This window comes from Lontra canadensis, unplaced genomic scaffold, assembly GCF_010015895.1.
Source record: "Lontra canadensis isolate GAN:19392208 unplaced genomic scaffold, GSC_riverotter_1.0 scaffold8, whole genome shotgun sequence".
In the NCBI taxonomy this organism is placed as follows: Eukaryota; Metazoa; Chordata; class Mammalia; order Carnivora; family Mustelidae; genus Lontra; species Lontra canadensis.
In genome coordinates, this window is record NW_022631002.1 from 2,238,710 (window position 1) to 2,249,335 (window position 10,626).

General features: G+C 54.9%; 1 long non-coding RNA gene across 1 annotated transcript; it reads left to right on the forward strand.

Moving 5' to 3' along the window:
- The first annotated feature begins 1,493 nt into the window (after positions 1-1,493).
- LOC116865567 lies at positions 1,494-4,609 on the forward strand. Its single transcript, XR_004382233.1, has 3 exons — positions 1,494-1,625; positions 2,543-2,723; positions 4,417-4,609. It is a non-coding gene; the product is annotated as an uncharacterized LOC116865567 (long non-coding RNA).
- The last annotated feature ends 6,017 nt before the right edge of the window (positions 4,610-10,626 follow it).

The window sequence follows — 10,626 nt, forward strand, 5'->3', positions numbered from 1 at the left end:
AGGCTCTTTTCTTAGTAGCCTGCAGGTTTTAGAGTGGTTTTAGGTCTGCAGAAAAATCTGGTGGCAAGCCCAGTCCCCATCCCCGTCCCGCGCCCGCCTCAGTTTCCCGGGTCGCAGACATCACGCATGGTCCAGCACACTTGGTGCTACGTGGACACATCGTCGTCGGGTAGAGCCCGTGGTTTCCATGGGGGTCACTGTCGGTGGTGGACGTCTGGCGGGTCTTGTCAAATGTACGATGTCCCTTATGCACAGTCACAGGATCACACGGGACAGTCTCACGGCCCCCAGGACCCCTGATGGCAAGGAAGGGTGAAAGCAGCTTCTCAGAAACAGAGCTGTCCTCGTTTTTGGGGCTGCACACATTCCTGAAGCACAGGAGAGACACCAGGGGCCGACGCGGCTCCAGGAGGAGTGAGGGTAGTCAGGTCTGCGTATGCATGCGTAATGTTAGTGGTACACGTATCTTAGATTAAAACAGAAAGGCATGGCCGTGGGGGTGTGCGTCCCTGCTGAGTAGGGCCGCACCTCCCTCCTTGATTCAGGAGGGCGACTTTGGGTGATTCTGTGCACACGTTGCCCCATGGGAGACGGCGCCACAAGGCCAGCTCTGAGCTGGTGTGCCCCCAACCAGGGATCCGGCAGGAGGCAGCTTCCCTCCGTGGCATGTTCTTGTGGACATGTCTGGGCCTGACACGCGTCCTGCCTCCCGCGTGCTGGCACTGCATGGGCCAGAGCCACCAGCAGCCTTTGCCTCTGGGATCTGGAGATGATAAAGCTCTCCTGTCTTTTGGAGGTTCAGGCGAAGTGAATGGGGGGCCAGGCCAGGTGCCCCGGCCAGACAAGGCATGTTCTCAGGTCCACACAGCACTGGCCGACTGACCTGGCCGCTCGCCGCTGCGCACGCGTCTGGGAGAGGAAGGGAGGCTTGCCTGGAGCTAGTTTCTTCTTCAACTAGAGCCTCCCAGCCCCCACTTCCAAAGGGGAGGGTCTCTGAAGGTATTTGTGAATAACGGACACCTTGCCACTGCTGCGTGCCCTGGACGTGTTTTTCTCTGATTCTCAGATTTCTGCTCCCTGAGGTGGGCGTGCTCAGATCCCTGAGTGCTGCTGACATTCCTGTCCTGGCCAGGGTCGGGCTGTGTTCACTACCTTTTCCAGAAACCCCGTTCCCCCCAAAGACATCCTCTTGCCATTGTTCCTTCTGGCACTCCCTGGCTTTGGTGTCAGACAAGATGAAAAAGCACCAGTTTGTAATTCATTCGTAAGAACGTAAGAACAGGGCATCGCTGGGCATCTCCAGACGGCTGCGGCCCACTGCCGACCACTCAGCTGAAAGCCAGCATCAGTAACGCGGGGTCTTTGTGGGAACGGCTGTTGTCCGCCAGAGTTGTTCCAAATATATTAAAAGTAGGTTAACTTACTGTGCTTCCTTTCATTCTTCCAGCTGAAATTTCCCTGACTTTCCCCCCCCTTTTCTTTTTATTAGGTTAATAAAACTCGGTTTTCGAACATTTCGCTGCCCCAGGAGGGCAGTGGGCCCCTGTCCAATTCATCAGTGACCTAATGAGCGGCCCCGGAGGTCCTGGCCCGCCCATTCCAGAAGCTCTCTCTGCCTTGTAAAGGTGAGGCCCACGGGCTGCACTGTATATTTTGTCTGTTGGTCTCCCAAATTCTCCTGCCAGCTAGACTGTCACTTCTCAGGATTTATATGACGCAGCGGCACCGCGGGCCGTGCTGTAGGGGAGCCCCCCCTTTGCCTGCTCTGCACACACACCACACACTCCGTGCCATAAAATAACGTTTCTGTAATAAAATGAAGTCGAAATGTGTCGATGTTAGCATTTTAGAACATTCCAGCACCCAGGCTGTGGGAAATACCTTCGCTTGCATTAAGGAGGGAAGCTCTGTGAGAGTAGGGGAGAAAATCGTGTAAAAAAAAAGAAGGAAATCGTCTGGGATTTAAGCAGATGAGTGACCAAGAGGAGGTCCGCGTGCGTGCCGTCTCCACAGTGTCTTTACACACGTATTCCTCCCGGCCCTGGTTCATTGTCTGTGTTTCAGAGAAACACCGGTAGAAGAGGAAGTGGGTGCTGCTTGCGTCCTGGCGCAGGGTCTGGACTCTGTGCCCTTCTAGAACATTCTTTGTCTTCCTCCTCCCGTGGGCTCTCTTGCCTTCGCCAGCTTGTCAGGACGGTGTCCCTCTGGGCACGGGGCCGCGTCAGTCCCGACATGCCTGGAGAGCGGGATTCTGAGCACACGAGCTCGGGGACACAGGTCCGCTCAGCAGCCTGAGGGATGGAGAGGTAGCCATGGGAGGCACCAGGGTGGGGCTGTGGGGTCCTGGGGCCAGAGGCCCCCGAGCGTGCTCACGGCAGCCCGGCCCTGTCGGTGTCTGCAGCTGGTGTCCCGGCTCCTGCCCTCCGGTTCGAGGTTCCAGGAAGCGCGTGTTCTCTAACTGACGGCGTTCTCTAACTGAGGGCACGCTCGATCGCGGGTCAGCTCCTCCCCTCGAGCTGTACCTTCCTTACCTTCTTTCCAGCCGCCCACCTGGAGCCCAGAGGAGCAGGAACTCGGAGGGGAGCTTATGCTCGTCGTGCCTGCAGTACCAGGGACGTGGACGCGCCGTCTTGGACCGTCTTACCACCCGCTTGGCCCTGATGCCCACTCACGGGTGTCATCCAGACAGTTGGCTGGGATCTGGGGACTTCTTGTAACACCTGGTACGTGGGCAGGAGGGAGGCAGTCCGTCCCTCTTCTGCGGGCTCTGTGCACTGTTGGGGGAGGTCTGAAGGGTGGCTGAGGTCGGGGGAGCACCGGTCAGCTCCTCAGTTCTTCAACCCAGGGGAGACACAATGACGTGGCTCTCAGCTGTGACCTTAGGGTGTCCACGTGCCCTGGGATGTGTGCCCAGCTGTGTGCACGCTCCTGGTTCCTGTGGACCACAGCTTGGTGGCTCAGAGTCCTCACACGGGGGCTGCTGTTGACAGGGCGTGGAGGGAGTGGGCGCCGCTCACGCCGCCCCTCGAAGCCCCTCAACCCAGGACTGGCCTTTCTCAGTGTCCCATTGCCTCCCCAGGCAGCTAGAGGGAGGCTCCGGTGCAGGATTTCCCGGGGGTGGGGGGCGCTACTGTGCCCTCGTGGGGTGCGCGATGATCTCCTGAAATACACTTTGAAGGGTTTTGTTTTGTTTTCCCGACTTGACACCCGTGGATGAGGCAGCAGCCCTTTGCCTTCCCGCAGAAGGACTTGCCGTTACCCTGTGCTCTTGCGAGAGGGCCCGGCCCAGCGCGCAGACGTAGTGTCCAGGGTGCTCGTCGCGGGTTTCTTCTGGTCTTAACGGCCCCTGAGACGCGGCAGCTTTTGCCCCTTCCCTGTAACTAATCCGGGCTGCCGTTCCGCCCCCGGGGCCAGCCCACCTCCCCTGCTGGACTGAAAGGAGCATTCATGCTTGGGCCACCTGCTTGTTTAAACTCACCCAGTGTGAGTCCACGTTAAATGCAACAGAATGAGGGAAAATGTAATTCTCTGTCGGCTTTTGATCAAAGAGAGGGCTTTAAAAAAATCCAACATGGATTTCTGAAGGACAATGTTGTACACATTCCTTGTGTTTCTGAGCTGTAGTGTTTGGTTGATTTGGGGGAAAAAAATCTTTTTCCCCCCTTTTGATCCCAGGGAGAAAACACTCACACAAACACATCTCGGCACCACAAACATTGCAAGCTGGGGCCTCTCCTTCACCCTCCCCAGCTGGGGGTTGGAAGGGTACTGCCTTCTCATTTATCAACAACACAGGGGAATTCGGGATACGACTCACCACAACACGCAAACCCTGTCCTCCTTCTGTGGGAGTGCGTGGCGGAGTCGCTGCCGTCTGGGGCCCACTCAGGACCCAGGATGCCCCCCCGTGCCCAGAAACACACATGCCGGCTCACCCCCACCCCCCAATCCCGTCGCCACCGACCATTAAGGGTACATTTCTCCCTCCCTCCTTCAGCCTCGAAGCAAATGCAAATAAAAAGTGCTTAAAATGGTTAACATTTCCTGTCACTGAAGGCATTCATGAGGGGTGGGGGTCGCTGAGTTTTAAGTGTATTTTCATAGGAAAACTCATTTCAGATCTGCGGCAGGAACTCGGACAACTCGCACAGACTCTCGGGGTCTGCCGCGAGCCCCAGCTCTGAGTCAGCTGTTGGTCCTCTCCCTTTCGTGGGTGCAGGAGAGCACGTACCCAGGTCCGCGCTCAGGCCCACTTGGGTCCCGGCTCGCTCTCACTGGGGAAAATAAAATAGGTCCTTTCCTGCCACCCTCCCGTTTACTCTTTTTCTTTTCCTTTATGGAGGAAAAAAAACCCAACCAAACAAAAACCAAATTTGGCAATTTATTTTGTTGTGTTTCCTCTATTAAATTGTTTAGCTAGTGATTTTGCCAACTTCCTGGATGCTCATTTCTGGTTCTGCACAAAAGAGCCACATTTCCTTTTGGAATCGGGACCGGGAGACAGACAGCAGCAGGCACTGGAAATTGTGAGTACTCCCCAGTCTTCCTCCAGCGATGCTCTGACCCTGTCCGTCCATCTGTCCTGCCTCCCGTGTCTTTCTCTGCCAGTTAACCTTCTGTTAACTCCACCACGAACCCTTCAGCCCGCAGCACCACGCTGACTGTTAGGAGAGGAGTCTCTGTGATGTCTGTACGAACATGGGTGGGAAAGGGGAGGGGGGAGAGCTCAGCCACGGCCGTGACTCCGGTTTTCATTTTAAGGCTCCGAAAGATGGCGAAAGTCAACGAAGCAAGCTGGTTTATTTCAGGGCGAACAGTGAGTCCCTACTGAATTTACCTAATAAAATGAATTTTAAAATTTTCATTTTCTCATTCCATTCCAGCAGAAAATGAGTTTGCCTTTATAATGTCCAGATCTTTCGAACTCTACTGAGTGAGAAATTAAGTTACAAAATGTAAACACTTTGGTTATGCCCACATATACGTATGTGAAATGAATATATGCATGAAATGAAGTAATTCCTGACTGTAACGTAATAGCAAGCCTGACTTTAGGCTCCTAGGACGCTTAAAAAATTTTTATGATGTGTAATAAAGAAAAATAAGGTGCAGTAAAAAATGTTTCTCTTTAAAAATGGGTGCCTCGTGATACTTAATAAATGTAATTGTATTTTTCATGTAACGTAAGTTGTTTATTTTTTAAAATCTTCTGAACATCTTTGTCAAATGTTGGAAGGATAGTAAAAAAAATGTTCACACTCTAGGCCACAACTGACTTCTTTCCATGAAACTATCCTAATGAGTGTGGGCAATTGTAAAACAATGCAGTTCTCTCCTGAAAAGAATACCCTGCCTTTAATTACCAAGAGAAAGCACTTAATGCTCAAATTTCAAGGCAAATCAGGGAGATCAATTAGGAACAGGGAGAAGGAGAAAAGCAAGTCGGTTATTTGCATAAGAAAAATCCAGAAATCGACATCCTACAGATAGGGGATCAGAACAGGATTGTATTTATAAGAAAAAGTTACATAAACTTCAAAAATGGTAGTTGTTGTGTGTAAGTTCCTGAGATAAAGGATTCAGAATAATATTTGGGTTATCCCAGTTTTGGGCTCTTGGGTTTGCGAAGCCTTGTCAGGTTAAAGAACCCCGAGGGGGGGTGTGAGCGTGAGTGTGTGTGCGTGTGTGTGTCCGTGTCCCCTTCTTGCCCAGCCCGGGGAAGTGTGGGGAGGAAAAGAGGGGTGCTGATGGCTGGGAAAATAAATCTTCACCCCAGAAATTCATAACTAATCCAGAAGTCTTAGAAATGAAACGGAGCGATGCCCTTTCTTTCACCTCCTCAATTTGGGGGTCGCAGGCTAAGGGGATGGGCCAGAGTGTGTTTGAAATCTCTGCCCACCAGAGCCAGAAGGCTGTTGCCACTTTCCCGTGCGTTCGCCTAGACTGTGCGGTCCTCGTCCTCCCGCCTATGAGGCCGGCATGGTGCGAGCGAAAGGGATTTCGCTGGCTCCAGCGGGACTGCTGGGGCGGGCGGCTCGGCCTCCCGCGCGGTTCCCCGGCTGCCCCGCAGATGGCGGTGTTACTTCTGGAGTGGGCCCCGGCCTGGGGGGTGGGGAAGATGCTGAGATTCTGCCCCAGATCTGGAGGGGTCCCGGCCAGGTCCCCCTTCGCCTCCCCCGGGGCGCATCCAGTCCGCGGGAAACGTACGGAGCAGGGAGTGTTTGAGGCCTCGCTTGAAACGTGCCGCACCGTGGGAGTGCGGGGAGTACCGGAGCCCAACGCTAACCGCAGGAGCCTCACCTCCCCAAGAGGCCGGAGAGGCGCCGGCCAGCCTGCGAGGAAACGTTCCCCGCAACGTTCACAATAGCAATGGAGGAGGCTTTGCGGGTGTTTCTAGATCTGCTGCCCGTCTATGTGTGGGGGGAACCGACCCCTCTCCATCCTCCCGTGGCAGTCGGGCGGAGTGCACATGTGAGGACGCCTGTGCGCGTGCGGACGGGCGGGAAACCAGGCTGTGCAGGGAGTGGGGCTCCGAGTCTCACCTTCTCAACAAAGGCTTTTCCGCTGGGGGTGAGGAACACGCGTGGGAATGCCCGCCCGGCCCCGGGTCTGGTCCCGTCAGTGCCTGCCGTGCCCGTGCCGCCAGCGTCCTAGAGCTTCTCAACCGTCCTCTCCCTCGAGAGGTCTCGGGGTGGCCCTTGCCTCTGTGCCACCAAGAACGGTTCCCATTTCATTTCGAGAACAGACAGACATTTTCCTGCCCCCATCTCTTGCTAGAGAGAACCCCCAAACCCGGTGAGCACGTTTTCAACCTGTGTGTTGCTAAAATTCAGATGAAGATGATTTCGGATGATTTCAGCATCTCGGTTCTTTGTGGGACAGACGCTGTGATTCCTTAATTTGTCTTGGGTAATGACTTGCCTCGTTGTTTAATTTGAAAAGAAACAGCGTGCACCTGACACTGCGTGAAACAGGTTAGAGCCCAATGCCGACAGAAAGGCTTACCTTTGGTTCCTAAAAGTGATGTCATCACTTGTTTTTTGAAAAATGAAAACATGGCAAGGGGGTTCATTTGACTCCGAATGTGAAGCCCTGTTTAAAGACGTAGGAACGCGTCCATGCAGCACAGTAGGACGCCTTCCTCGTGTAAACCACGTATTGTCCTTTAAAAATTCAACCAAATGACATGCAGGCTTTTCTACCTGTGTGTGTTTACAAACTGGGCAAGTGACCCACTGCCCGTCAGTGTCCATATTACTATGATGATTGTGCAAGAAACCCAGCTGTTTAACTAAATTCTGTTCTGCTTTAAAGACTTTGCCCTTTGGGGCGAAAGCCATGTAAGTATTGAGTGTCAGTGACCAGCAAACAAGAGTTAAAGTGAAAACAAATCCTCCTGAAACTTAGCTCTAATTTTCTCAAGCGAGATACTGACCCATGAGACGTAGACAGTGTCTGTTGAGCCATGTCTGTATTGAGGGAACCTTCGTGAACGGGTCCGGAGAAAATAGGGTCTTGTCTGTCCCAAATCCTTGGCTGGCAGGCAGAGCAGAGAGCGTACGTGGACCCTGGAGAAAATAAAATTAGTGATTTCTGGAGTGAGATCTGTTCAGGCTCATGCAGACCCAGGCAGGCCATCATGTTGGGACGACTCGAAAAAATTTGTGTCACTTGGCACCTTGGCTGAAGGGACAATTTAATGACACCAGCTACTCACGCGGACTTACATTTCTGCTCGGGCCAACCTTCTTACGATCGTGTTTATTTCCAGAAATCACGCTCGTGACAGCTCTCCTAGGCCATCCAACGTGAACATTTTCTCGCTTCGCTGAAAATACTTCAGGTTTCAACCCAGCAAGGAAAAGCACGTTCAGACGTCACGTATATGAAGCAGCTTGTTTGGGGCGAGATTGTTTTCTAGAAAACGGACTCAGCCGGATGTTTGACCAACTTCAGCCTAAACTGTGTTTATGCTTCAGTTTGCCAGCCGCGCCGAGAGGACCTCAGCTGCCTCAAAGATTATTGCTGCTGCGTTTCTGGGCTTTTATTGTTTTATTTTTTACTTTCGAAATACTTTATTTTATTTTTTTTAAAGATTTTATTTATTTATCTGACAGACGGAGATCACAAGCAGGCAGAGAGGCAGGCGGAGAGAGAGGAGGAAGCAGGCTCCCCGCTGAGCAGAGAGCCCGATGCGGGGCTCGATCCCCAGACCCTGGGATCATGACCCGAGCCGAAGGCAGCGGCTTAACCCACTGAGCCACCCAGGCACCTCAACAAATACTTTTTAATTCTTTGTTCTTTACTATTGTATTTGGTGGAAGGCTGGAGAGTGGCCCGGGCACCTTCTTTCACGTGGGCTTCTGAAACGCCGAGGCTCGTGGCGCCACCAAGCGCGTTGGGCGGCTCGCAGTGCTGATGCGCCATTGCAGGTCTGGGTGCCCAATCTGTAAACTTTCCACTTCGTGTTTTTGTGGAAGTAACGTTCGATTTCGGCCAGCAGAGGTGGGTTGGCATAGTTACCGCCCTCCTAAGAGCTGGATGCGATCAGAGCTCTTATCTTGCGTTGTGTGTTAGCTACGCATGAAAGAAGAGAGAAGTTTACCCACAGACAAACCGGGAGACCCGCTCAGCATCCAGTGTTCCACCATGGAGAGAGCCGTCGGTGGGGAGTAAAGCCGTGGGGTTCACCGCCGCCTCATCCCGCTGGGGAGCGCTCTCAGAGGGAGGCGGGGGGCCGTGGGGACTCCATCCGGGTCCAGCTAACGTGTTTACGCTGCACATCGGGAACAGGGAGCCCGAGGTTCCTCGTGCAGGCGTGCACCAGAAGCTCGGATCCTGGCCCGTCTCTCAGGAGGACTCTCGACCCACTTCTCCACGTCGTTTGGACCCACGAGCCTTGGAGGCCGCCCTTCCCAGTGGCCTGGCTGTTGCTGCCTCTGAACAGGAGGTGTCCAGCAGAGCTGTGCTGGGGCCCCGATATTTCATGCCCACCGTCGCCCGGAGAGGGTCTGGGCGCGCAGGTGTTCCTCCAGGCTGCGGCCGGGCTTGCCAGTGGCAGGAATGAGCACGTTCACGGCGGGATTCCTGGCTCGTCCACAGAGCAGGAGCTCCCCGGAGCGCCCAGCCCCATGCACGAGCAGCTGGGGCCACAGACCTGGCCCGGAGGGGTCTCCAACAGCAATGCCATGCTGCTGTCCCTGGCGACCCTGGCGCCCCACCTTCTTGGTGCTCTAACATTGGACACTTGGTCATTTAACAAATTACTGTTTTTCAGTTTGTGAGTCGACGGTCTCCCCTGCCAAGACTCTAAGCGTTGGGATGGTGGCAGACTTGCACAAGGCTGGGTGTTAAGCCAGAGTTGGCCGCATGCCAGGTATCGGCTGGGGTAACTGGACGCTGCCTCCCGGCAGATGGACAGCATAGGGAACGCCGTTGTCCTCACTCAACAGTTGAGGAAACCAAGTCCCAGGGAGGTTGAGTGGAACTCTGCACGTGGCACAGCGTAGGAGGTGAGGAGAACTGCGGCCCTGAATCCGGGCCAGTGGACCGCAGAACCCACGTCCTGAGCCAGGGCCTCGGTGAGCTCATCTGTTGAGTGGACACACAAGCGGGAGGATTTGAGAGCCGGGAGGTGTGAGGCCTGGAGCAGAAGTTCTCCCGCAGGAGATGGGACTCACCTGGGGCTCTGCCCGCCTTCTCTGCAGATGCTTGCTGAGTTCCTTTAACATTCTGAGCCTCAGTTTCTCCTACATAAAATGGACCTAGTGACCTTCCTTTTCCAGGTTGTCAGGATTTGAGATTGTGAATGCAAAATCTGGGCCCATAGAACGTGCTGGATAAAGGACCACGTCGCCACTGTCTCTGGGCGAGTCCCTGGAGCCCTGAAAAAACAGGCAGAGGGGCTGCCTGGCATCACATCTACTAGCTGGGCACCCTGGGTAAGTCTCTTGAACTTGCTAGATCTCAGTTTTCTCTGCTGCTCCTGCCTCGGAGGCTGACCCGAGGAGGGAGAGCCGGGCCCATGGTCTTCATGGAGCGTTTGCACACCCTTGCTGTGCTCCCGTGCTAGTGCCTGCCGTGGGAAGTGGGGCCCATAGACCAACAGAATCAGCAGTGCCTTGGAGTCGGTTAGAAATGCAGAGTCCCAGGCCCCACCTCGCCCTCCCAAACCAGACCTGGGGTCTGTGTGCACATCCTGGCTGCCAGAGGAACGCTGCCCCGGAGCACAGGGGAGACGGGGTCTACCTGCCCCGGGGAGGGGCAGATGCCGGCTCTCGGGGAACCCTCCGTGCTCAGGTCCCTCCCTCGTCCCTTCCTTGCCCGCCGGGTGCTTCAGGGGCTGAGAGGCCGCCACAGACAGGCTCTTGCATCCCTGCTCCTTGCTGGTCTGACCATGGGGCACCGGGGGAGGCACTGGGGGAGGCGGCAGGGCGGAGGGGAGAAGAGCCGCGTGACTTGGGCAGTGGTGCTACTTGCAGGGACAGGCCCTCGCCCGCCCCCACCCCAGCTCCTCCCGTCCTGCAGCCCAGGGGTGCCGGTGGCTTCCTCACTGCTTATCCCCGGCTCCGCTCGTAGGCCTCCGAGCTTTTCTGTCTCCACGGCAGTGTTCCAGGTGTGGAAGCT